Source organism: Leptinotarsa decemlineata, unplaced genomic scaffold (assembly GCF_025532065.1).
Source record: "Leptinotarsa decemlineata unplaced genomic scaffold, Ldec_3_MD MMD2_P_RNA_scaffold_9, whole genome shotgun sequence".
Classification (NCBI taxonomy): domain Eukaryota; kingdom Metazoa; phylum Arthropoda; class Insecta; order Coleoptera; family Chrysomelidae; genus Leptinotarsa; species Leptinotarsa decemlineata.
This window is the reverse complement of record NW_027412536.1, coordinates 3,771,829-3,789,351: the sequence shown is the minus strand read 5'-3', so window position 1 is coordinate 3,789,351 and position 17,523 is coordinate 3,771,829. Positions and strand designations below refer to the sequence as shown.

General features: G+C 35.2%; 1 protein-coding gene across 2 annotated transcripts in view; it reads right to left on the bottom strand.

Annotated features, from left to right (window-relative positions):
• Nucleotides 1-4,445, bottom strand: part of LOC111510141 (cationic amino acid transporter 2) — a 62,086-nt gene extending 57,641 nt beyond the window's left edge. For both annotated transcript variants that reach the window (XM_074170452.1, XM_074170454.1), the window contains exon 1: nucleotides 4,250-4,445. The gene's annotated coding sequence lies outside the window, so the exon portion shown is untranslated. The remainder of the gene's footprint in view (nucleotides 1-4,249) is intronic.
• Between the last annotated feature and the right edge of the window lie 13,078 nt (nucleotides 4,446-17,523).

Here is a 17,523-nt window from a genome sequence, read left to right as displayed (position 1 = left end):
TCATCAACTTTGAGTACAAAGCTTTTGTATTTACAAATGCCAACAAGTGATGGCACTTGTAAATATGAACAACCTCTCTTTACAAAGTGTGGGTACGGAATACCTCAACACTGAATTGATTACGCAGCACAAACACCGTTAGAATGAATTCATTTGAAACGTTGGATCCTCATAATACTAACTGAACGTTTTGATTCAACCGTGTGTTTACCGAGCCATCCGAGATTGAATTGCGGTCTGGGCGCATCAGAGTTGCCAACCGTAGCGGAATTCCGCTACTGTGGCGGAATTTACTCGACGGGAGCGGCGTAGCGGATTTAGAGATAAAGTAGCGGAATTTTCCACAAATAACCAATATTGAAAAAAATAGAAGAAGAGGCAGTGGAGAGCACTCGAACTATAAGTCTCGACTGTTTCGAGTATTATAAATTATATGTACAAATTACAGTGAGAATGATAGATAGTTCATCTGATTGTAGCTCGAACGAAAGAGCTACCGCAGTTGAAATTGACGAAAACGAGACATGTTCAAAAAAATACTAAAAGTCTCACAAACAAACTTTTTCTCAATATTGGTTGTCTGATTCCAATTCGAAAGGATGGATTAGATCTGTCGTTCAAGAGTTCAGTGTGACTATACGTACGTGAACGAATTGATATTTATTTTCAGTTTTCAAAATCATTGTTTCAAGCTGAGAAATATTCAGTCGAGACGACAGCTTTAAAAAATTAACTTTTAAAAATTAGGTACCATCTACTGAGTTGCGCGGTTGAAAACTAGCATGATCCTGATTCCTGATACTAGTGACAGTTCAGTTTCGTGATATCTGACCGGTATACAAACTACAAACTGTGAGTTCTGTGGTATTTAATTTCGGATAGGGCGCATGCGCGAACTGATTCCGTCAGATACACAAGCGTAGCGGAATATGAAGCAGTGTAGCGACTTTATAGTTCATCCAGTTGGCAACACTGGAGCGCATCGATCCAGACGTCAGACGTCTGCTTACCATGCCAGTGTAGTGACATTCAAGATTGAGGTTATGTGGTAAATGTACATAAGGTCATATGATGTACACGTGGCTTAGGGTCGTTTGACGGTAATCAAAATGAAAATATGTGAGAAGGAGGTTCCGAAATTGACATACACCTGCTGTTGTAATAAAAGCGTTTTACAAATTCGATTATTCCAGATGCATGAACATTTTCAATCATTTATTAAAGGTTGTGCGAAGAAATTGAGGTATCGATTTTGAATTCAGTTGTGAAAGGTCCAGGAATACACGAAAAATAGGAACAAATTTAATATCTGACATCTTGTTCGGAAAATTATCTATGAGTTTTTATTATATCCCTATTACATCCAACTAATTCAGACTCTAGTCTCTAGCAAGTTTCCATCATATTAATCATACTGAAAAACAGTTGTGAAACTATTACAGTCTTGGCATTGAATAAACAATACGTGAATCTATGAAAAAGAGCAAAAATATAGTTTAATGCATAAAAGCTTACTATGTGTTAGGTTTGGGTGGAAGTTGTCATGAAAATATTTTTTTTAAACATGAAGACATTTTTTCTTAAAATCGATCCAAAAATATTGGCGTGAAGTTATCCACAGATTTCTGGTCACACATGCTGACGTAGAGAAAATAAAAATCTGTGGTTGGGATACGAAATTATTAGCACCCGTACTAATATCTGTGGCCTGGAAATAACTATTCACTATAGGTTGAACGTGGAATTTTTAAGACTATTTGGTGTTTAACTTTTTATAGAACCATGAGTAGATTGACGCATTGATAATCGTTTTCTCACCAACAATACAGATTTAGGGAAAAATAAAATTGGAAATATTAGACTTACTTTCCAATATCCCATATAGAAATGATATTCGATGATGTGCGTCGATCAAAATCACACAACTTCCATAATTTCTTGAGTAGATTAACTTGGTTATAACAGTTTTCTTGTCATCTAAACAGATTTCGATAAAGAAATTGTTGCAACAATCAGACTCATTTTGTGAGATTCCTTGTAGAATTGGAACCGGAAGATGAGCGTTCATGGAAATCACACAACTCTTATAGAATCTTGGGTAGATCGATATAGTGAAAACTGTTTTCTTTTCACCCATACAGATTTCGATAAAAAAATTGTTGCAACAATAAAACTCATTTTTTGAGATTCCTTGTAGAATTGGAACCGGAAGATATGCGTTCATGAAAATTACACAACTCTTATAGAATCTTGGGTAAATCGATATAGTGAAAACCGTTTTCTTGTCACCCATACAGATTTCCATACGAAAATTGTTGCAACAATCAGACTCATTTTGTGAGATTCCTTGTAGAATTTGGAACCGGAAGATGTGCGTTCATGAAAATTACACAACTCTTTTAGAATCTTGGGGGGATCGATATAGTGAAAACTGTTTTCTTGTCATCCATACAGATTTCGATAAAAAAATTGTTGCAAAAATCAAACTCACTTTTTAAAATTCCTTGTAGAATTGGAACCAGTAGATGTGCGTTCATGAAAATTACACAACTGTTATAGAATCTTGGGTAGATCGATATAGTGAAAACCGTTTTCTTGTCACCCATACAGATTTCGATACAAAAATTGTTGCAACAATCAGACTGATTTTGTGAGATTCCTTGTAGAATTGGAACCGGAAGATGTGCGTTCATCAAAACTACACAACTCTTATAGAATCTTAAGTAAATCGATATAGTGAAAACAGTTTTCTACTATTCGATATAAAAGAACATAAATAGAAGTTAGTGAATATTTATATTTGGTTTATACCTGATGGTGATGCAGAACAGTCAATCTGGCCATTCAATAGTTTATATGAAAATAAAACAGATTGAATACTACTGATGGAGCTTTGTCCCTTGCAGTGTTTATGTCTTTCAACCAAGTTGTGAGAATTAATAAAATCGAACGCGTTCTGAAGGCCGCGACAGAATACAAAGTTACAGGTTATAAGTGAAAAGAGATAAGCCATAAGAAATGTTTATTGCATGTATTCAAATGTTCCAACACGGACGAAAGAATTTGCAAAAATCTTGAGGTTAGGTTATAATTTAGAAATTGTCAGAGGAGAACCTTTTTTGATTATCCGTTTTTCTATAGCTTGTGTCTGTATTCCGGGGTCACGTATAATATAAAACTTATCGTTGTTGCTCATTGCTGTCAACTTCTGCAGTTCGTTACAGATTTCATTGAAATTGACAAATTTTTCAATTTGACAATTCCCGATAAATATAGAGATACAAGGGAAATTGCAATTCATATATTTCTGGTGGGACTATAATTTCTCCAGACCATATTCTCTTGGATGTATGTTGGCTGGAGATATTTGAAGGGATCAGTCTACTGTCAGAAACCAGCAACATCAAGAAATAGAATCAGAGTAGTTTTTCACTCTATTTCAAGATAAGCATTAACTGAAATTCGAAAAGAAATTTGTTCATAGGATTGTTTGAACATCGCCTGTGGATTTATCGTTTTAAAAATTATTTAAGTTCATTTTGTTTTTTTTTCAGAACGGATACAATGAGATATTTTGCATTTACAACAAGCTCATGGTGTGGAATATTCTGCCCTGTTCACAAGATGTTCCATTTGAAAATTTTTTCAAAAAATGAGTTTTCATTACCCCTGCATGAAAAAGTGTGACTCTGTAGGAATATTACGTTTTGAAAGACATAAATCCACCATAACTTCCGAACCACCCGATATATAACCAAACAACAAACAACTCTTTTGAAGGAAAAATATTAACAAAACATATCTAATAGACAAATAAAAAAAACTTTCATAAATCACAGATTACTTGAACACTATAATTATTGAAATATAGCATTTTTCAATTGAGAGATTTTATTTATCCCAAGTAGAGAATATCGTCTAGTCAAATATCGTTATCAACTTCAGACGGAAGCCGCTAGTGTGAATATGGGTTCGATCTAAGACGATGTGAGCGTATCATCTGATCCATGCTACAAATCGTTCGTTAAAAGGTAAAACGTAAAACGGGTTACCATTCGAGTTTTAAGGATTGTATTTGATATGAAAACAACAGCTGGTTGACGGAAACCTTATTTTGAACTATTTTTTAGAATGGCGCCTAAAAACACGATACTGAATCTGTTTACTTGGAATGCTGATTGTTAACCGCGTGAAAAAAAGCCTGCTGGAAATGATTATGCAATGAATAAAACTTAAAACTATTACTCACCTTCACTAAACGGATATTTACTTCTTTACACAAATATCAAGAGAAATATGAAAGTAGTAAATGAACCACTATGATGGCTGATAATTTATTTCTTTATCATTTAATATTCTACAATCACAAAAAACATGGCAGGCGATCAAGGATCAGTTATCAACACTAACCATGTACTTGACGAATGATAACAACCTGAAATACTTTGTGAACCGAGTAGAACCGGTAGGCACCTTTACCAATTATTTCGAATTAAATGGTCAGATCATAGGCATTGTTGGGAAAACCAGGACCGAAATGATGTCATACCAGCAATATATTTCGTTTTGTTACACAAATTGTTACGATAATAATAATGTTTCATGGCATAGGCATAGGCATAGGCATTTAAGAACATACACAATGCGGGAGAACCTGCGCACTATTTGTGGCGTTCAAAAAATGTCTTACAAGATAATTTGTTGAGGCAACAAAAGTTATTATTATTGAAGTCCAAATAGTCGATAATGAATAATTATAACTATTTTTGGAGTTCTTTTAAAGAAAACGGCTTGCCAGTATTAGTGTGAATCATCTGATTACCGAAAAAGTTAACATTTTCTTAAAATATTTGTTGTTTTTGTGTAAAAACGTGTCCAGAATTCAAATATCTGATTTTGGTTGCCACATTTTAATATTGATAAATAGCAATATTGTAAGCCTCGAAACATTTTCTTTGCCATAAGTACTTACCACTGTTGTTGTCCTAATTGGATTGTGTGTTCCATATAGGTATCTATGATCGTATATTTTGGATCATTAATGTAGCTAATTGTCAATTCTTTCATTTCGATATGAGTTTCTGAGGTTGTGATATGGTATTGGAGTAAAGGATCAATTTTACAAGTGTAGCACTTATTAAGGAACGTACACAAACGGCGGAAGAACATTTTCGTAGTAAAACTATCGTTTGTCTGCAGAAAATGAACTCCGCCCTTTATTTTCAGAAATGTTTTTATTTTTTTTTGCATACAATGTTAAAATCTATATGTATATTATTTGAAAATAATAAAGACCTTTATTATTATTATTATTATTATATCTTTGATTTCTTCAAATTTATGAAAGAATAACGAAATAATGATCTGTAAGTCATCTGAATGAACTTGAAATCAGTACAGAAGAGTGAGTAGAAAAAAAAAGCAAAAAGAACAGTAGCATTATTAAACACCAACTAGTACAATTGCCTTGGATCAAGTCATTTGAAATATTATATTTCAAATGACTTTCTACCAAGGCGTGGTACAAGGTTTTCAGCTGGTCATATTTCAGTATTTTTTCAAATATTTGAATGTGTATAATATTGTCTGTAGTTTTTTAATAATATACGTGATATGGTGATTCCACTTTGACTGACAATCAAAGAAGACGTCCAAATATTTGATTTTTTCTACTGGTTGAATTTCGATGGATAGACCTTGAATGTTGACCTCTAAATTGTTAAAGGAATGTGTTTTGATTTGTTGCACGTGAATGTCATGTAATTCGTTTTTTCTAAATTTACTGTAAGGAGTTTTTGTTCTAACCAGGTTTTAATACGACGAAAGCTTTTTTCTGCTTTTTCCTTAAGAGAAAACCAGCTCTCGTCTTCATATAATATGGCTGTGTCATCAGCGAATCCTATATAATATCCCCAACACTCAACACTCTCTAGCGCAAATAAACCATTTATATATATATATATATATATATATATATATATATATATATATATATATATATATATATATATATATATATATATATATATATATATATATATATATATAAATAAGTACTCCTTGATCATTCCCATATTGATTTCAATTTTAGAGCCACCGGTATACAGCTGCTTCAGCCTATTGGGCATCGTCAGTACCGGACAGGCGGTCCTCGATTGAAGACAAAATGAGAAAAAACCAAGAAAGCACCACGGAGGCAGCTGCCTCCGTGGTGATTTTGATAGTTTTCTTGTAAACACAAGATCTATTAAGTGAAACCACAAATGTGCGGCTGGCTCCTGCTGGTGGCTCCGTGCATTTGTATTTATTTCTTCTGGTAACCAAGTGTTGCCCATCCTTACACTTGGCTGCACCATACTGATGATGGGCCAAAAGCCCGAAACACGTGTCTATGGTTTGCCACTTCTTTGAGTGCTATGTTCGATTAAAAACTCCTTTATCTATATATATATATATATATATATATATATATATATATATATATATATATATATATATATATATATATATATATATATATATATACTGAAAAGAATAGGACCCAGATATGTTGTTCTTACTACTTGCTTTCTTTTGAGAGATAACTTTCGAATAATTTCAGTGAATTTCCTCGGATGCCAATGTCTTCTAGAGAATGCAAGAGTAAGGGGTGGCTTACAGTGTCGAAAGCTTTCGACCGATTTATGAATAAGCATAAGCATGCTTTTTCTCACTAACAGCACTGTTGATTTTTTTGGTTAGTTCATGAATTGCGTCTTCTGTGGATGTATTCTTCTTGAAGCCAAATTGGTGATTCGAGATAATGCGATATTTTTCAAGATAGGATATCAATCTGTTTTTTAATAACTTTTCGAAAAGTTTGGACAGGTGACTTATTACTATTTGGGAAATTATTGCTTTGAGTGTTTCTGATTTGATATTATCTAATCCGACAGATTTTTTATTTTTCAATTCTTTTATGAGGTATGTTAATTCTCTTTCATTCGTTGGAGATGGGATCATAGAACTGGGAATTGGTATACGATTCAATTCATACTTTGGATCATGGGTAATTTTGTCAGCGAGCGTCTTACCCATCTTGGCAAATTTAGAATTTGGGAAAAATAGAGTTAATGTTCGATGTTCGATTTTGGTTTGCAAATTTGTGTTCCGAAGAGTTTAGCTTCGAAGATAAGCCCCGAAGTGGTCAACCTACAGTAATTCAGGACGAATATTTGCGAGGACCCTGGTGGAAACTGACCCATCACAAACGGTGCGTGAGGTGGCGAAGGAACTGAGCATCAGCTCCCACGCAGCTTTTGATAATTCAAAATATATTGGAAAAATCAAAAAGCTCTAAAAGTGGGTGCCCCACGATTTGAATGATCGATAGAAATTGTCATGCTTTGATTTTTTTTATCTGATCATCATGTGTGATGATCAGATAAAACAGGACAACAGGACAACAGGAACCGTTCAGGACAGTGGTTGAATACTGATGAGCCACCCGGGCACCGAAAGCAAAAACCCACCAAAAAAGACCATGGTTACTGTATAGTGGTCACAGGCTGGTGTGATTCACTATTGTGAGAAAATCTGGCACTGGTCAACAAAAGATGTCCGATTCTGCCCAACGACAACGCCCGTCCCCACGTTTCACAAATCACGGCCCAAAAACTAAACGAATTGAGCGTCAAAGTTCTGTCTCACCCACCATACACCCCTCAACTCTCGCCAAACAAATACCATCTTTTCAAGCACTTCGCCAATCAGGACCGGACAAAAACGGCCTTCGTCGACTTCATCGAATCCCAAGGACACAATTTTCATGCTGACGGAATTAATCGACTTGTGTTACGTTAGCAAAAGTGCACTGATTCAAATGACGCTTATTTCGATTGAATTGAAGGAGTATTCACTGAGATATTACAGTTTGAATTGGACTCATAAAAACTGACAAAACTTTTGAAATAACCTCATATCGACAACTGCTGGAGACTTTTTGGTAGAATGAAGCAGACATCGAAAGATCACCCAAAAGAATTTGTGAGGCTAAATTTAGGTAGAAAAAATCGACAAGAACGGTTTGTTAACTACGAGAATCGTAAGGAAAAACGGAATTCCCTGAAACCTTTGTTATAATTGCAAAAACTAGAGAATCTGCAGATGAAGTGTTGGCATCGACCAAGATCTTACATTTTGAGAACAAGTTATCCATCAGCTGCAGAGGATTAGAGCACAGCAGCCCTTGTGGAGAAGAAAATGATCGCATTTCGAGGACATACGAGAGTTCGCCCATACTCCAACGAAGCAATATAGCAACCTCCTAGAAAATATACAGCGTCTCCAATAACAGAGACAACACTAATATAGGAGAGATAACATAGATTGTATTTCAAATAATTTCATAAAGTGTACCTACCACTAAACGTACCGATACTATTTGTGTCAGTGTTTCCTCAGGTATGGTGGTGTACACTGTCTGTTCGGCAAATCCTCATTAGCTCTTTGATATTCCTGATAGGTGGCGTTTCGAACACTGATCCAGTGACGATTTTTTCTCATCACCACCCTCCCCCAGTACCTGTCTTTACTTTGACCATCGTCAAGTTACTCAGCGACAGTATATTTGATTTTACTGATCATATTCTTCTTGAGATTTCTGAAGTTCTGTTGAGAAATGACTTCTCCAGGTTGGCGATTGTCTTTCGCCTCATGATTTTTTTTATATAATAACATTCAAATGTTTCTATAAACTTCGTGAGCACCCTCAAAGCACCCTTACTACTCTTATAACGAGTCAAAGATAAACTGGTATAGTCATTCTTCTTATGCTTATATTTGTTATCCATTTAGTTCCCTCAGATATGAAAAAAGGTATTGTCCATATACAATGAGCTTTCTGTATAGATATAAGACTTGAGTACTTTGATCGCCTGGTCTCCCAGAGGCTCCTTAGACAAAACCTAATGAGGACCTTGTACCATCCATCCTTTATTACAGGAAGCATAATTCCACTGGATTAGGTCCCAATTTCAGTTGCATCGTACAACTAGCGATGATGGCAAGGACTTATTCTAACCTTCGGTGCTACAGAAAGATTCTCCAGGCTACGCGAACGATACGTCTTAAGTCTAATGCACACTACGACAGGACGGCACAAGACGGGAAGTTTTACAACTAGATTCTAGACATTACCAGAAGATAGCAAATAAGACTTTGCCGAAACGTTGTGAGAATAATCCTTATGAAGATAAAATACACAGAACCCGAAGAGGAACCCGAGAAAACAGCTCATCATACTTCGTCCATGAGAATCTTCGAGTTGACTCTTTTTTCTGTTCAAGCTTTCGAAACTTCATTGGCTCTTCTTCAGAAACTCTGTAGGAATAAGGTGAAAGTTCAATAATTGCCAAAGTTAGTTGTGAAATACTTGAGAAAGGTGAGGTTATACATAAGACGCAAGCATGAGCAATATTGTTTTCCTTAAAAACTGTAACACGTGAGGGTTAATGAACACTCATAAAATTCAATCACTGAAAAGAATGAATGACTTCAATTACATTACATTTGTTATAAAATATTTTTTTAAATATACACATTGTGAAAAGGGCATGTCCAACAAAGTTAATAGTGTTGTGCTAAAGTGCAACTTTTGTTGTTGTTTTTGATGTCATGTTTGTGTGTTGTGATTCTGTCGTCGAGGAGTCTACCGGTTTGTCCTATGTAGATTTGGTTGCAGTCTGCACAAGGAGTTTCATAAACTATGTCTGGACTATATGCAGTTGAAGTTTTGTCTTTTAATTTTGAGAAAATATGTTTAACTGTGATAGTATTTTTGAGTGAAATTGTAATATTTTGGAAAGGTAAATATGTAGAATAGAATAATGTTTGGAGTTTATGGCATTATTTATGAGAAGAGGGAAGAATCTGCTTCACTATACTCAGTGAGTGTGGATGAACGACTGGAATAATGCAGTTCATGTTTGTGGTAGTAGCTACGTATTCATTCAATTTTTTGTTGTCGTACTGTACCAAATCCAGTTTCAGCGCTTCTATACAATATCGCCTCTCCTTATCAAACATGATTTCAATTAGTGAGTTTTTTGTCATTTCTAAGCTGTGTAGCAAAGTCTTGAAGATTCCACCCCGCATCACAATACAATAACACATAAAGGACTGTCAAAGCATCATACACAGTCATGATCATTTTTTATTTAAAATGTTCCGGAGTTGATAAAATTTATGAACGAGTTTTCATAGTTTAGTTACTATGTTGTTAATATGCTCTGTCCAACGGAGACAGTTGTCCACTGTTACCTCCAAATATTTCATTGAATCTGTTCTATGTATAGAAGAACAAGTGCAATTATTATTATTAGAAATGTTTGAACAATAATTTTCATGAACTTGTTACATGAATTTTGTTTTATTCAGATCAACACTCAGTAGGTTACTACTCAACCAGTTGAAAATTGTTCTCCTACTTTTATTTCACCCACAAAAAAAATTGCCGCATCATCAGCAAACTACATAATCTTTCCTAAAGGATTTGACAATGCGAGAATATTAGATTAAAATTAATATTCAAATCTCATCGTGCAGATCACTGATTATATCCTTAGTAATTGATCGATTATTTCAATCGTATCTCCTCATAAGAGGAGTTATCTGTAGTTATTTTGTTTAATTTCGATTATATAAGCTAACTTGTGTAGACAATACAGACTTTTGGTGTCAAAGTTGAAGTAGAACATGAATTTGAATTTCTCGAAACTTGCTTTTCTAAGGTCATTTGTACTCTATGAGATATGCATGGAGCCAAATAAATAACGATATTGATTTATCTACCTCAATTTTATGCTTTTTGAACTTCTTGAATCGTCATGAAACAGTGCCTTAAAAGCATCGTGGAACTGAGAAAAAAATTTTGAGCATACTGTCAAATATCTGCAAATAAACTCTCTGCAGATAAACTCTGTCGTGAATGATTGGTGGGATTGAGTCACCCTGTATTGAGTAGTGAACGTTTTGCCCTTTTCCATCAATGAATAAAATTCAGTTTCGATTACTTGTCTCTCTTGTGATGATTTTCCAACTTTGTCGCACTGATATCGAATATTTCTAATACATGATGATGTCACATCATCATTTGTATATTTTGAACTATCTACCCTCGTTTCTGACTTTATGTCAATTCATTGACAATATAACTTTTGGAGTATTAATCGACAAACTTTTTTTCAACAAATGGCTAGGAAAATGTTTCAAAGTTGAAAAAAATGACTTCGATTTATAATGTTTTTTCGACAATAATTTCGAAATTCAAACAAAGGCAGACCACTATTGTAATCTTCATGCAGTCATCGTTCACTGTGGTTCTGGCGTTGAATCTGGCCATTATTACGCACTGGTCAAAGACGAAACAGACTGGTTTGAAATTGACGATAGTCGTGTCACTGGAGATACCCTACATTTTGTTTTACGAAAGAGAGGACATTGGCAAATCAAGATCTTCAGATGATGTGGTGCTGCAGGTTTTTCCGGGTTTTTCTGCAGCTGAAAAAGCAAATGCGCCACTGGTATCAATGAAGTCGCCCCGAAGCGCCAATTAATTATTGTTGTTTCATAATTTCATGATTTGTATTACTTTTTTTTCAACAAAGGCTATTTTTATAGTCTTTTCAGAAATTATGATTGACAGGAGGAGACAGATGCACTCAGGTTTTCAAACTGATTATCTTCTATAGTAAAATGGAACAGACTTACAGTTTTGTCGAGGTTGCATGGTATTCCCAAGTAATTCAATGTCTTTATATGGCACTCGATAACGCTGATTAATGTCTTCTCAGTGAAACTTCAGGAGTATATTTCTATTAGACTTGTTGCACAAGAAAAATGACTAAATTAGCAATGCGGTTCGAAGGAACAAATAATATGGATGATTTTATCCACATATCAAAAACAACTTTGCTTGTTTTGAATAACTTTTACTAACTTTCACTAAAAATGTCAAATTGTTATTGAATATAAAATTAAGCTGCTGGATTTCTTGCACAGTGGACTCGGCTCCTTTATTTTATTTTTATTTTATTTGTAATACAATACTCTACACGACATAGCCCAATTACAGAGCAGGAAATAACAGAGTATAATAAATACATCAGAAACAACTGACTGTAAAGTCTACAAACACTACAAACAATACAAACAAGTGACTATAAAGACCACACATCTTATATTTATTATAGGTGACAAAACAATTATTTTAGGAAGTGGTATTTTGTATTTGACAATTTGCAACTAAATATATCTAAATTATCGCTAACAGAATTTGTCACTTTACACATGGTATGGATCGGAGAATTCTCCAGAACATTTATGCGAGATGTTTTTATATAGAAAGTACTCGGGTGTCTGGAACAGATTCTAGAAATGCAAATATTAAACTTTTCCAGTAATGTTGGGCAGTCAACTATGCTTTTGATAATTTTATAGGTTAGCGCAACACTATAATATTCACGCATTTTTTCGAGACTTAAAAATTATGCTTTTGTAGCAATTCAGAGTGGGTTGTTCCTATTGGAGAATAAATGCCATCGGTTTTTAGGCTTAGCAGTTTTAAAAATCGTCGTTGAATTGCTTCTATTCTATCAATGTGATATTGATAAAAGGGGCTCCACGCAACTGACGCGTATTGTAACTTTGATCTTATGAAAGCATAGAATAAAGTTTTTAAGGTCGAAGTTTCTTTGAAATCACTACTGTTACGTGCAATTAATCCGTACAAACGACAGCCTATAAAATGATAGTGCAGTGTCAAATGTGACGCCAAGATCAGTAAATGTTTCTGGTCTCACCAGGGAAACGTTTTCTATTGAATAATCAAAGATCAAGATATTCGTTTTCAAACTGTAGGACATGACCTTACATTTATCCGGGTTCAGTGACCGAAGTTATTTCGATAACACCATTCTACAACCCGTCCTACGTTTGCTGAGAGGTTCACACAATCATCTTTGTTCTCAACGAGGCAGTATAGTTTTAGATCATCGACATGTAAAAGAAAATACACATCTATAACATCTGCAATATCATTAATGAATATATTGAAGAGCAACGGTCCGAGATTTGAACCTTGTGGAACACCGGAAGAAGCACTATATTCGGTAGATTTGAAACCATTGAGCTGAACATATTGTTTTCGATCCCGTAGGTAGAACTGAAAGAGTGCGATTAAGGATGGAGATAATCCAAAGGCTACTAGTTTGTTCAGTAGAATGCCATGGTCAAGCCTGTCGAAGGCCTTAGAAAAGTCTGTGTAAATAACATCAGTTTTTGCCATATTGTCAATAGATTCAGCAATATGTTGGGTTACAGTCAGAAGATTGGTGACCGTTGAACGATTTTTCATAAAACCGTGTTGGTTTATACTTATATTACAACTAACATGCCGATATATAACTCGCTCCAGCAGAATCTCAAAAACCTTTGCAAAGTTGCAAATAATAGAGATAGGCCAAAAATTTGAAATATCTCGTCTATCTCCTTTCTTGAAAATGGGACAGACTTTTGATGATTTTCAGATCCTTGGTATTGTAGCCGATCTCAAGCAGATATTAATTAGTATAAATAGAGGACGAGCAAGCACAAGTGCACAATCTTTTAGGATGAAAGCTGGTATGTCATCTTGACCAGTGGTCTTTTTAGGCTTGAGCAACCTTAGTGCCTCGTATACTTCGTTTTCACTGAAGCTTGATATATCAATAAAGTGATTATTATCAATATCAGAGTTTGGTTGAAAAGGGGAAGAAGCGGTACACGATTGTTTCAAAAGATTGGCAAAACTGTTTACGATATTAGAGGGCCCCTCCAGCAGTTGACCTTCAAAATTCAGTACTTGTGATATTTTGGAGCTACCTCGTTTATTATTTATAAATGACCAAAATCTGTTGGGATTGATATGTATTTCTTTCTCAGTTTCATCTAAGAATTTTTTATATGCCACATCAACATCATGCTTTATTTTTGCTGCAGGGCCTGCAGATTACACTCACGCTTGTATTTGCCCCAGATTCTGCTTTTAGTCTGCAAATCTCTAATAATGCTTCTATTATACCAAGGAGGATATTTATTTTCGGATTCAACTGTATACTTGGGACAGCAGCGATCAAAAACATTATAAAGTTTTCCATAGAAATATGTAGATGCATCTTCTGAGTCATCAAGAACTTCCAAGAAGGTCCAGTCACTATGAGATATTTGATTATTCAGTTGTGGATAGTTGGCTCTTTTGAAATTATAATTACTCTAGAAACAGAAATGCAGTTTTTTTTTGTAGTTAGCTTTCATTTCAAGTACACAAGTACTATCCAAGGCAGGATGATGCAGATCTTCGACTACGAAAGGATCCATTGATTTCTCCACATGACACTCTCCATTAAAAAATACCAGGTCAAGAAGTCTATTGAGTTTATTATATACAAAGTTATTTTGAGATAGGTCAAGGATTTGTAAAAAGTTATTGAGAATAGTAATTTCCCTATTAGTTGTACCATGATTAAGATGGCTAGCATAATCGCTAATATTGAAATCTCCTACAATGGGAACTGCACTATTATGTAATATGTGTAGTAATTCCAGAGTTGTTCAAACTCAGCTAGGGGAGTCTGAGGAGGTATGTAAACGTTTAGCAGAAAAATTTGTTTATGTGAATAGGTTATTTTAACAACAACTATATCAATCAGTTTGAGCGTGGGAAAGTTAGAATCCGATAGATTAATTTCTGGAGAAATAAAGTCTTCATGTACTCCAATAAGGACACCTCCACCTCTTGTTAAGGAAGTGCGTTCAAAATTGCGATCCATTCTATATACAGTGTGTCAATTTGAAAACTTCCCACCCTCAATATCTCCCTTCCAGTACATAATATGAAAAAATGGTCAGACAGGTCAACTTTATTTGCAAGGGGGACACTCTGAATGAATATTTTCAACCCTCGGGGTTCAACCCCCTAGGAGGGGTGGATGTTACCCTCAGAATTTCAAATGGAAAGGGGGGTCAAGTGGCACATCATTTTGAAGGGCATTCAATTCTCTTGCCAATGATACCTTTTTCATTAGTTTTTGATGAGCAGTTTTTGAACAATAACGTTCCAAACGAACGGTGATTAGAAGTGAATAAGAATAAATGATTAAAACTCGCCCGCACTAGATGTTTGGTATTCAGGTTGGTATTCAAAACAAATGATTGTAATGGACTATTGGAAAAGGTGAGCATCGTACTAGGTAGCATCGTTCCAACCCTTGAGTAATATTCGAATTCGTGGATGTGAGAGGAATGTAGAACTACTTAGTTAACGAAATACGCATCGAGTGCAAACAAAAAATACTAAATTGCAAAAAACAAATTTCAACCATCTTGTTACGCTTTATCTGATAATATGTTCAAAATGTTGTCCATTCTGCTCTAAACAGTAATACAGTCTGTTTTCGAACTCCTCTCGAACATTTTGGAAAACTTCACCACTAATTGACCGGCATGCTGCTGTAATTCGTCCTTTGAGGTCATCCATATCAGTGGGCTGTGTTTTATAAACGACAGATTTGAGATATCCCCAAAGAAAAAAAATCTAATGGAGTCAAATCCGGTGATCTCGGTGGCCACTCAATTGATCCCCTTCTGCCAATCCATCTCTCCCGGAATCGCTCGTTCAACCATTGTCGGACGGGGCGAAAATAATGAGGTGGCGCACCGTCCTGTTGGAAATGTAACAAATCTTCCTGCAACAGTAAATTACCGTGTGCATCAATTTGAGTTTCGAGCTCGTGAGTTATAAGTGGATCGATAGGTGCTTGAAGCATATCTAGGTACAGATCACCATTCAAGTTTTCTTCAAAAAATAAAGGTCCGATAATGGCATTTCCAAGAATACCAGCCCAAACATTAACTTTTTGTGGGTGTTGTGTATGTCCTTCTCGAAAATTGTGAGGGTTTTCGTCACTTCAATAGCGACAATTTTCCTATTAACATTGCCATTCAGGAAAAATGAACATTCATCACTGAAACAGATATTGAACAGAAGATTAGGTAAAGCATTGATTCGAAGAGTCATGATTTCACAGAATTCTATTCTTCTGTTATAATCATCCTCATGGAGCTCGTGGAGAATCTGCATTTTATATGGATGAAATTTGTGCATTTTCAGTGCTTTCCTTACAGTCTCGTGTGACATTCCCGTCTGTTCTGCTACTGATCGTAAGGAGCTAGTCGGCTCTGCAGCAAATGTTCCCAACACTTCAATTTGAGCATCCTCATTCAGTACTCTGGGGTTATTCCTTTTTTTATTCTTCACCGAACCAGTTTCGGAAAACTTTGTCACCAAATCAAGCACATACCGGTGACTTATATTAAGATTTGGATTTCTTTCATTAAAAAGAGATGCCGCCCTTCGTGCGCACTTGCCCACCTCTTCATAAATAAAAATTATTTCAATTCGGTCTTGGATAGTGTAAACCATTCTTACAATTTATACACTTTCTAAGGTATCGCTGATCAGCTCAACAAATGAAACTGAAATGATAGTACTACCAAATGGCTTGAATGCGATGAACACCTTTTTTGCTCAAAAAACGATACTTTTTATAGCAGAAGTAACAAAAAAGGGGATAAGAGTTTTAAATCCGATAATAAACCCAAATGAAAGTCACCGAAATCAGATAACTAATTAATGTAAATTTTTTGAGGCTTGTCTAATTTTACCCCTGATGGAAAGTTGAAAAGCTGACCCGTCATCACAAGTTTTACTTATAAGAGAGTCAATAAATTGTATTTCTTTGCATACTAACTTGATAACCAGGCATTTTAGTATAGGCCAATTCTAATTACTTCTATTAGTTTAGAACTACATTTTCGTATACTGCTGATCGGAAAATAATAAATGAGGGCACCGTCGGCAAGCGAATTGAATGCCCTTCAAAATGATGTGCCACTTGACCCCCCTTTCCATTTGAAATTCTGAGGGTAACATCCACCCCTCCTAGGGGGTTGAACCCCGAGGGTTGAAAATATTCATTCAGAGTGTCCCCCTTGCAAATAAAGTTGACCTGTCTGACCATTTTTTCATATTATGTACTGGAAGGGAGATATTGAGGGTGGGAAGTTTTCAAATTGACACACTGTATGTTGAAGCTATCCGGAAATAATTCTAAATTAGTGATGGATGATTCGAGCCAGGTTTCGGTTAGTGCAAAAACGCGATAGTCGTTTTGAAATACAGAATTCATTATCTGACCAGTTTTTGTCTTCAATCCCCGAGTATTTTGGTAAAAAATTGATAAGGTGTTCGTATCTTTACTAACACCTGGCTTTGAAGCTACGAGGGAAATATGACAATTACCCTGTAGTTGCTATTGAGAACTCAAGTGACTTTTCTTAAATATTTTTGAAGTTTCTGCGTACGAGACGCATTTATTTTTTTCCCAAACTGCATGATCAATATTCACATCTTTGTTAGTTAGTTTCATGCAGTTAGAGCATTTTTTT